We start from the raw sequence: 10,649 nt of genomic DNA on the forward strand, positions 1-10,649 counted from the left end.
TTCTGGGGTGTATGTGGACTGACCAGATCTTCCGATTCCATAGTATTTTATTATTTTTTCTCTTGATTATTTCATAAGCTGATTGTACCGAGAAGAGCCCATCAGACTCTGGCTTCCAAATTCTAACATCTTCTTCCCCACTAGGTTATGGGATGTCAATCAAATCAATTTTCAGACGACCAAACACTTCGGAGATAGCAGCACGTCAGCTACTGTCGCCTTGTACCCAGACCAGTTTACATGTGGCAAGAGTTCCATTATTGATTTTCCAGCCCAGTTGTCTTTCCAGATCGAGGTCCACTTTGTGTCCTTGACCTATGATCCATCCTGTGTACGGTTCTATATCATGAAGAGCACCTCTAAGGCCCAGCCAAACAGATGAAGGCTTGTGGTATGTAAGAACACTTCTATCTCTTTTTCGGAATTTCCTGTTCATAAATCTACTCCAGTCATCATTCCTACTCAGGAAACCCTATGCAAGCTTCAGAAGGAGTGTTTTGTTTAGCTCTTCTAGCTTGCGAATGCCTAGACCCCCTTCGTCTTTAGGCTTACATACATTCTCCCACTTAAGAGTAACAAATTTTCTCTTGGTGGGATCTCCTGACCAAATGAAGTTGCGGATAGCAGCCTCTCCTTCTTTGATACTTTTCTTGGACCATTTGTACACCGCCATATTATGGATTGAAATGCTTGATAAGATCGCTTGAGCCATGATTACTCTCCCCTCAAAGGACAACATTCTGCCTGCCTACCCTGAAGCTTTCCTTTTGATTCTATCCACTAGTGATTGTGTGCATCTACTGGTAACTCTTCCCTTGAAAAGTGGCACCCCCAGATATTGCTTAGGTAGTTCTCCTTCTTTAATATCAAATAATTCCTCCACTTTCCTTTTCTTCACAGAAGTCATGGTGCCCAGAAAAATCTTACTTTTTTATGTGTTAAAAAATTGTCCTGCTGCCTTTTGATAGAAGTTAAGGGCTAACTTCAGCTTTTGGAGGCCTCTGATATCGCCATTTGCAAATAGAAAGAGGCCATCTGTAAATAAAAGATGCGTGGGGCCAGGAGTATCTTCGAGAGTCACCACGTGTTTGACACTACCTGCTTGGAACAGGTGGTTTATTCCTTTCCTTAAAACATCTTCTGCTAAATTGAAAAGAAACGGCGACAAGGGATCCCCTGTCTCAACCCCCTTACTACCAAAAAGAAACCACATGGTCCTCCATTTATCATAACTGAGATTTTTGCATTACGAAGAATTGTCTCAATCCAATCACACCATGTTTTGGAGAAACCAAATCTCTGCATCACCTGTATAAGGAACTCCTAGCTAAGAGTATCAAAAGCTTGTGCAATATCCAGCTTAAGCCCTATGTTGCCACCTTTTCTTTTGTGATCAAGTTCATTCATCATTTCTGATGCTAGACAGATGTCTGTGGAGTTGTTCCTGCCTTTGATGAATGCTAGCTATTCACTGCTAATCAACTTGTTTGCCATTAGTTTAATCCTTAGAGATAGGATTTTTGTTATAATTTTGAACAAGAAATTACTAAGACAAACAGGTTTATAGCGATTTACAACTTTAGCTTGTGTTACCTTTGGGGCTAAGTTTGAATGTTTGTCGTTTAAGCTAAATGATTGCAATCAAAGTGGTATGCTTTGGAAGGAGGCTTTGTTCTTTCCAACTCCATGATTCCATGAAGGGGCTTCATTCCGTTTTTGTAAATCTTCATTGGGTATTGATGATGCTGTCTTCTCCAGATGTTAGCACATTTTCATTACGTTTTTGTTCACATTTTCTTCGTTAGGTTTGTTTATTTTTCTTTTGAAAAAGCAGTTTTAAATTAGTCCATTATTGATGAGACTTGGTATCCATGTTTCTGTTCAGTCAACGTTGAATGTTGTTATGTGTGGTAACATTGTTTCATAGAGTAATTTAATTGAAACTATTATGGGTTTCATAATATTGATACATTGGTTAAAAAGATTCAGATTACATATATTGTTGGCATCCCTCTTTGATTTCAATGATAATAAAGTTCTTTTTTATTTCTCTTCATCTTTCTCTTAAAGTGAAATTAGTGTTCTAATCAGTTGTCTTTCTTCTTGGATGAGTTTTGCTTCCTTATGAATTTGCCATTCAGTTATGCGTTGTCTAAAATGGTTGTTTTGGCCGTCGACTAACGATAGTAGTGGGATTTGAATAAGCTATGTGCACTTGAGATCGTCATTAAGGTTATTAAGGTTAGTTCCCCATTAGTTGCAATTTATGCACTGTACTAAATTATAAAATTGCTTATTCCCTTGATTTAGTTCATCCCTGTCATGAAACTTCCACGAATAATTAATCTTTTTCTCTAAACAGTTGCAAGTCTTTAATGTTTTTTTGGTGGATTTGGGTAGATGACATATTGTATTTGTATTGGTCAATGTATGCGCAAAAAGGGGCATGAAGTAAATTTTTTTGCAGATTACTTTGATATTTGTAGCATATGTATCTTTATAAATTGTAGATATGTAGGACCCAATAACTAAATAGTAATACTAAATTTAAAAATTATGTTGTTACCATGTGTAATTGGAAGATCAACCATATATGAACCAGAGCCACAACCAGCCAAAGCAATGTATGCACGTGTTGCCTCTGCCATTTAGGATTTATTGCTTTGTTAGAAGAGTCGTACACTACTAAAAAAAATGCTTTTTATGACAGCTTTTAGCCGTTATGAAATACATATTATGACACTTTCTGATTAAAAAACTAGCCATCATTACTAGGGGTGTCATAAAAAGTCAACAAAAACCGTCATTAAAATTATGATGGTACATAGAAAGGTGTCTTAAAAGTTCCTCCCATTATGACATATATTAGTCTTTAAAACGTCATAGTAGGTAAATTTTATTATGACACCTCATACGTAACCGTCATAAATTATAGTTAGAATCGTCAAGAAATGACCATTTACTATTGTGGAACCGTCATTTTATGGAAGAAAAATAAGTCAACAAATAATTTACACTATGATAGTTCTTCTAAAACCGTCATCTAATATTAATTTTTTTAAAAAAAAATAATATTATTTATATTATTTTCCTGCCAAAAATACTGCATAATAACTTCAATTCCTAACCTGTAAACTTATTTCACCAATAAAAACAACTATAAAACTCTCAAAAATAAAATTAGAACATCCACATTAACTTCAACCCCATATATTTTCAAACCATTCGAAAATACTTATTCCTTGCATCAATTATTTCACCAAGAAAAAATAACAAGTTATTATTATTTATCTAACATCATTGAAAAATGCTAGATACATTTATTTGATAACACATTCAACCAAACTAAAAATCATTTTAATTAACTCCAACATCAACAAATTAAGTATTATCCATCAATCGATCGTTGTCAAACCTAAGAAACAAAATAAAGAAACATTATTAGTAAATTTGTTACTAAAAACAGTCTATTTTATATATGGCATGAGAGGAACAATGCGATGGGACCTAATTCTCACAACAAAAGGGAAAATAAATGACAAATAGCTATAATGCAAATGGACTGTGGTTCAAGATATACATGTAGTGCCCCAATTTTCTAGACAATTGAATCTTTAGATAAAAGAGCTCGATCCAAATATTCAACCGTCTAATAAACCAAGACGTGAGCGGGTTCGACTCACATGAGTCCAACTATAACTAAAATATAAAACACCCTTTGAACATCGCGTTCAACGAAATTTTGACAAAATTTCCTCTGTATTTCCAACATTTCATAAATTTAAAACCTATCATAACTTGAAATTCAAATAATATACTTCCATTTATAATATAAAAAACCTTAGCTGTAACCCAACTACTAAAACATATATTGATTCGTGGCACCGGCTACTTAACCATCTCGACAAATGCCAGTTAAATCAAGTAGTTGCAGCGCCCCGAAACCAATCTCTTACTCTATATCGGTCTTCCACACTAGGAACGCTCATTAACGTCATAATTTCTACCTAATTGATGCATTCTAATATGGATTCATTTTTAGAGACAGTAAAGAAATATAATTTATTACAACACACTTAGAAGGAATAAATTTGAAATTAAAATAAATAGGTAAATGAACCGTTGTATCACTCAGAGTGTGCTTTATTCACGTTAAATTGTTCTTAACTTGCCCATACGCCTTTTCTTGTCTTATGGAAGCACCTGTTCATCCCTGTGAAGATACTCCAATGCTCAACGTTAGATACGTAGTCAATATATAATAATCAACTTGAAATGAAATTGAAAACAAAAGACAAGGTCAACACATACCTTTAGCTGCTTAATACCACTTGCCACCATCTCTCTCTCCTTTTCCCTAATCGTGTGGTACCCTTCCATTCATTCAATCAAGCCCCCTAGCATCAGAATCCTTTGTCTCTCCCATAGCTAAATGCTAAAGCCTTATTAGCAGCCCAATATTATAACAACCCCAAATGTAATAACAAGCCCAATACAATAAACAGGCCCAATATAAAAATAACCATCAATGAAAAGCCCATAATCATCAAAGTCCGCCAATAATATACGTTACCACCCCGCCAATGATAAACGTTAAACCCCACCATATATCTAGTAATTGACCGGTTCCATTTTAATGGTAACAACAATAAATTTGCATTAACTTTGGAATTTACCCCATCAAACACCCATACCAAAAATTGTAATTACTAGAATACTTAAATAAAACAGATACCAACACTCGTCACCCATACCAGTATACACCAACTATTCTATAGTAGTACTAAACTAACATGTGAAATTTATATATAGTACATGGTTGTCAGAGAGCTGCAAACAAAAAAGACCCACAAATGCAAGGCTCATAGCATAAATATTTACTAAAGCCATCCATACCTCAAAGCAGACAAAAGAAAAACAAAATACAATTTTCGCAATACATACACATACCTTTGGCTTCGCGAGATAAATTGTTCGATAAAAACAATAAGTAGAAGAATTATAGGCATGAGTTTGACATGATGTAAGAACTACAGTCTCTATAGTTGTTAATGCATGAACATAATACATTTTGTTAAAATCATCTCTTTATGAAGGATCAAGTAGTCCTATCTATTGTGCTTGTATAATGTTCATATTAAAGCATAAAGTAGCATGAACAGTTGAATACCATGTCGTTAAAGGGGTTTTAGTTGGGGTGGAAGATCCAACTCTAGATTAATTCCTTGTGTTGATTTTACTAAAGTGAGAGACTATTATATACATAAACCAGTGATTCGCAAAACCAGATATAAAGATGGCGACCAGGGTTGCTATAAGCAATGTGGTTATGTTGTTTCCAAGTCATTTCAGAAATCTCTAGTTAGTCCATGTCAAGTTACATTTCTTCTATATAGGAAATTTCCTAACCACACTGAAGTGCAACGGTCTTAAGGAGGTAAAAGCTTTAGTGTAACACTTGTTAGCCAGAATTATGACTTTAAAGCAAAATTTCCACCATAAATATGAATTACATAGCCATATTAGGCCATATCTATAATGGAATTTATACTAAAACACAAACAATAAACTAAAAACATAGATCTATCTACTGTAACAAAAGATATAAAACTAGTGAAAGCTTCTCGATAGTTATTAGTTATTAGTTAATAGTGATATGAATAGACAAACAGTTCTCAGCAACATGTGCAAAACTGCAAATGAACCATGTAGTTCAAAATTAAACAGAGAAACATCAAAACATTCCTTCCACTCACAGTGGCTCCAACCACACATTTAAGGACTCAAAATTTTAAACTTTAGCAGTAACCCATTTCCAAATAAGATAAAAAGAAAGAGAGGCAAGAAAAGAAAAGCTCTTACAAAACCTTGTTCGATTTGAAACAACCAAAATATTCAAAGTGTCTTTTATGTCATGCTAAGTTTTTTGTTAAACTAATCACAAACATAATATTTCATATACAACCCCAAGTACTTACAAAGAATATATAAAAGTTGTAGACATGTATATATATCATACAAATTTTAAAAATAAAAATCAACTCATGTGTTCACCATCACTTTTAGCTCGATATCAAGGTAACCCTTTTTGCTATGAGTCTTCCATGGTCCAAGCTAGTCTTTCACTTATCCATCTAAAACTTGAATGAAAAAAAAAAAAAAAAAAAAAAAAAAAAAAAACATTGAAACTCAAGCACTTATAGCAACAAGACTAGGTGTTAAAGATTGATAATACCTCACCCTATAAGACAAACAAGAATTTGTCATTGTAAGCTGATAAGAGCTCAAAACTGTAGTTTTAACCCTGTAACAGTTATACTTTTAGACCAATTATGTGAGTAATAATTAAGAGTTAATCCTGATTACGTGTTTTTATGCATTTCAGGCTTCAAAGTCCATTATGTGCAGAAATGTGCCACTTTAGCGAGATAAAGGAGCAAAGGTCAGTTGCTAAGGAGTTCTGTGATTAAAGGCCAAGATTCAAGAAGACAAAGCCTTTCTAAAGTCCGGTCAAAAGCTGAAAAGTCGACGCGGGCAGAAATAACACTCAAAGATAGCAGAAATTTCGAAGGTCGTATCTTTGGACTCAGACCTCAGAATTGGGCCTACCTTATGTCAAAATGACCGGCTCGGAAAGTGCTTTCCAGTGGTCTAAGCCTTGACCCAATCAGAGGAGCAAAAGTGGACGAAAAGTCTGTTGAACCCAACTGCAGCTGAAGAGGCCTTTTTGGACTGAAAGAATTGGGTTTTGGGCCTGATTCTCTGGCCCAAAACATGGCTCCAAGCCCATGCACGATTTTTGGATCTGAACATATAAAAACAAAAGCTTAGCTCTTTGTTAATGGTAGCTAGTTAGACCTAAACCAATAGATAATTCTAGATCTAGTTTTCATTAAATAAAATAAAGTTAGACCTTATTCATAAGCGAAGCAAGGACGCAATCAGGTATTCCTTTCTTCCATACCTCGCATCTCCAGTTAGAGGTTTATACTGATATATCAAGATTGTTTGGAGGGTTGTCGTGTTTAGACTTAGACTTGCATGAGATTAAGGTCTGGTCGGAGAAAAACACTGAACGTAATTAACCGTCAACATCAACAAACAAGTCTATCGAGTACACCAATCACTACACCTCTAGCTATTATCCCACCCACCACACCTGACATAATGGCTGAAGAAAGAGACTCCTCTCTCCAACTTTTACAAAGCCTTGAGCGATAGCCCTAAATCTTGCATCGTTCTAGCAGACCCAGTGGGGGATTTTCGAATTCCCCCAAACATATTTAATTTGTTACCCGTTTTCCAAGGGTTAGACCATGAAAAATCTTATCAACACATGCGTAGGATTGAACAAGTCCTTACAACATTCCATCATCCTACGGTTGGTGCGGAACAAATTAAACTGAGGGTATTTCCCTTCACCTTAGCCGATAAGGCAAATCTTTGGTTAACGCCCCTGCTAACTTAACTCTCAGGACTCGTGGGCTAAACTTGTTCAGCTGTTTATGAAACATTTTTACCCACCCCTAAAGACGGATGAGATGCTTTCCAAGATTCATTTTTTTCGACAGAATCCTCATGAATCATTTTCTGAGGCTTGGAATTGTTTAACCGATCTGCTTATAGAGTGTCTACACCATAACCTAGCAAAAGACACGTTAGTTCGTGCCTTTTTCAAAGGACTTCTACATCACCATAAAGAAGTCCTTGACATAATGAATGGGGGTAGTTTCCTAAGTAAAGGGGCCTCGGAGGCTTACAAATTTTTAGGAGATCAAACTAAACGCAATAATAATTGGGGGGGTAGTGATGATATCCCCCGCTCTGCTAGTTCTTCTTCAACAGTTAAGGCCGCCGATATGTTTGAGATGAAACCCGATCTAGAACATAAAAATTTAATCGAATCTCTAACTAAAAAGGTTGAGGCTATTTCTGTTCAACAAAAGCCTATCCCCGTCATGAATGTAAACTCCAACCCATGTAATTTCTGTTTGAGTCCTGAGCACCCTGACTCCTATTGTCCTCTCGCCTATGAACAACAACAATTAGAGCAAGATAATGTTTGCTCCATTAATAGCTATCATATTCCTAATGCCCCATGGAGACAACATCCCAACTTTAGTTGGCGAAACAATCAACAAGTTACACCTCCAGGGTTTAATAACCAAAATGTTAGGCAAGCAAACAACTATAACCAAGCTCCACCTAGACAAGGACAAGCTCAGGGGAATTATAATAATTATAACAACCAAGCGCAACCACGACAAGGTCTAGCACAAGGTCAGGGTAATTATAATAGTTATAATACTAATAGAGGTATCGTTCCGGTTAACAATAGTAACTATCACAACCCACCCATAAATAATCAACGTGAGATAGTTCCAAAATTCACCACCCGACTACTACACCTACACAACCGGATTGTATCGACACCTTTATACATGTTACCCAACAACTTTTCCAAACAATGACTCAATCAAACCAACAAATCTTACAATCCATAAATCAGGGCATACAACAATTAGCCCAAGAGAAAGCCCAACCAAAAGGCGTGTTTCCAGGACAAAGCGATACCAAACCCTAAAATAGCAAACACAGCCCTTTGAGGTAAATGGTAATACTAGTACGAAACTACAATCGTAGGTGACCTAAATGCCATCACCACTCTCCGTTACGGAAGAGTGGTTGATAACAAAAGTAACTATGCCTATAGTTACCCCATCAAGATACTCTACACCGGATATCGAACTAGATAATGCGAAATAGAAATTGAAGAGCCTACCACCGTAGAGGTACCAGGTTAAACAACAAACTAAGAAACAGAAAGCCAAGGTTACACATCAAGTCGAAATCATACGCTAAATATAGAGCGAAACCACCGTTCCCTCGAAATTAGCCATGCTAACCGGGGATACAAACTTTGAGGAGATTAGGAACGTTTTCAAGAATCTAACGATAAACCTTCCTTTTCTCGGCTATTAAAAAGCTACCTAACCACGCTAAGTTTCTTAAAGAGTTGTGCATTACTAGGTGTAAGACCAACATATCTAAACGCGCTTTCTAACCGAGCGGTTCCCAACTTTATCCTAAAATAATGGAATTGTTAAGTACAAGGACCCTGGTCGCCCCATCAGAAAATGCACCTTAGGAGATTCCCACACCACGACGACGCTTTATTAGACTTGGGGGCGAGTGTTAACTTACTCCCGTATTATTTGTATAAACAAATAGGTCTATAAGAAATGCAACCTACAAGAATAACGTTGCAGTTAGCGGACAGGTCAATTAAGTATCCTAAGGGTGTAGTGGAAAACGTCCTTGTTAAGGTTCAAGATTTCTACTATCCTGCTGATTTTGTTATCCTCGATACAGAAGTCGCTAACGACTCTGTACCGATCATCTTAGGGCGCCCCTTCTTGGCAACTACAAACGCGCTTATTAAATGCTGCGATGGTAAGATGTCCTTATCTTTTGGCCATCTTTCTGTTGAAGTAAATGTTTTTAAAATGATGAAACAGTTACCAGAATCGTCTATAGATGGGGAGGTTAGCATGATTGAGAGCTTAGCTCAAGATTATTTTAACAACACTTTTCCTGAAAACAATATATATAAATTCCTTTCTTTTAGAACTTCAGATTTTGTAAATGACTCCTACTTAGAGGAAGTCAACACCATCCTTGAGTCCACACCAATTGTAGACCCTTCGGTTGCTCCATATACTGAGTATGAACACTTGCTACCTAAGCAAGTATTCATTATGCAAAATGGGGACCCTGATGAAACATCTATTGACATTCCTTCCACCCCAGTGCTTAAACCTCTTCCCCCGGAGTTAAAATATATTCAACTTGATCCGGATGGTAGTCATCCGGTAATTATATCTTCTCAGTTAACTAAGGGTGAAGAGACACATTTAATCCGGGTGATTAGGGAACATCGGTCTGCGATTGGTTGGTCCCTAGCCGACATTAAGGGAATTGACCCTAATGTTTGCACTCATCGCATCCATTTGGAGGATAACGCGAAGACTTCTCGCGAACCTCAGCGTCGTCTGAACCCTGCCATGAAAGAGGTAGTTAGGGAAGAAGTCTTACGATTACTCGATGCGGGTATCATATACCCAATCTTTGATAGCGAATGGGTAAGCCCCATTCATGTAGTTCCTAAGAAATCGGGAGTTACCATCACTACTAAAAAAAGGGGTTGTTATCTCAGTTCTAAAATTAGCTTTATCTCGGTTATGCTGATAAGCGAGATAATATGTCCTATAAATGAGATAATATGTCCCATAACTTAGGTACTAACTCTGAGTATAAATATGTTATCTCGCCTTTTACTTAACCGAGATAAAATATATGGATTTTACCACTGGTGGTGTGGAACTGATATAATAGGAAATATCGTTTATCTCACCATTATGAACTGATATAATAGAAAATGTCGTTTATCTCACCATTATGGAACTGATATAATAGGAAATTTAATTTATCTCGTATTGAACTGATATAATTGATATTATACCAAATATCTCGGCACTCAAATGATATAATTGCTATTATATCAAATATCTCGGAATAAATTTGGCAAAGAAAAAAAATCACAAAAAAAAAAAAAAAAAAAAAAAAAAGTAGGGACACACGCTGATAGA

This window comes from Coptis chinensis, chromosome 1 (genome assembly GCF_015680905.1).
Source record: "Coptis chinensis isolate HL-2020 chromosome 1, ASM1568090v1, whole genome shotgun sequence".
Lineage (NCBI taxonomy): Eukaryota > Viridiplantae > Streptophyta > Magnoliopsida > Ranunculales > Ranunculaceae > Coptis > Coptis chinensis.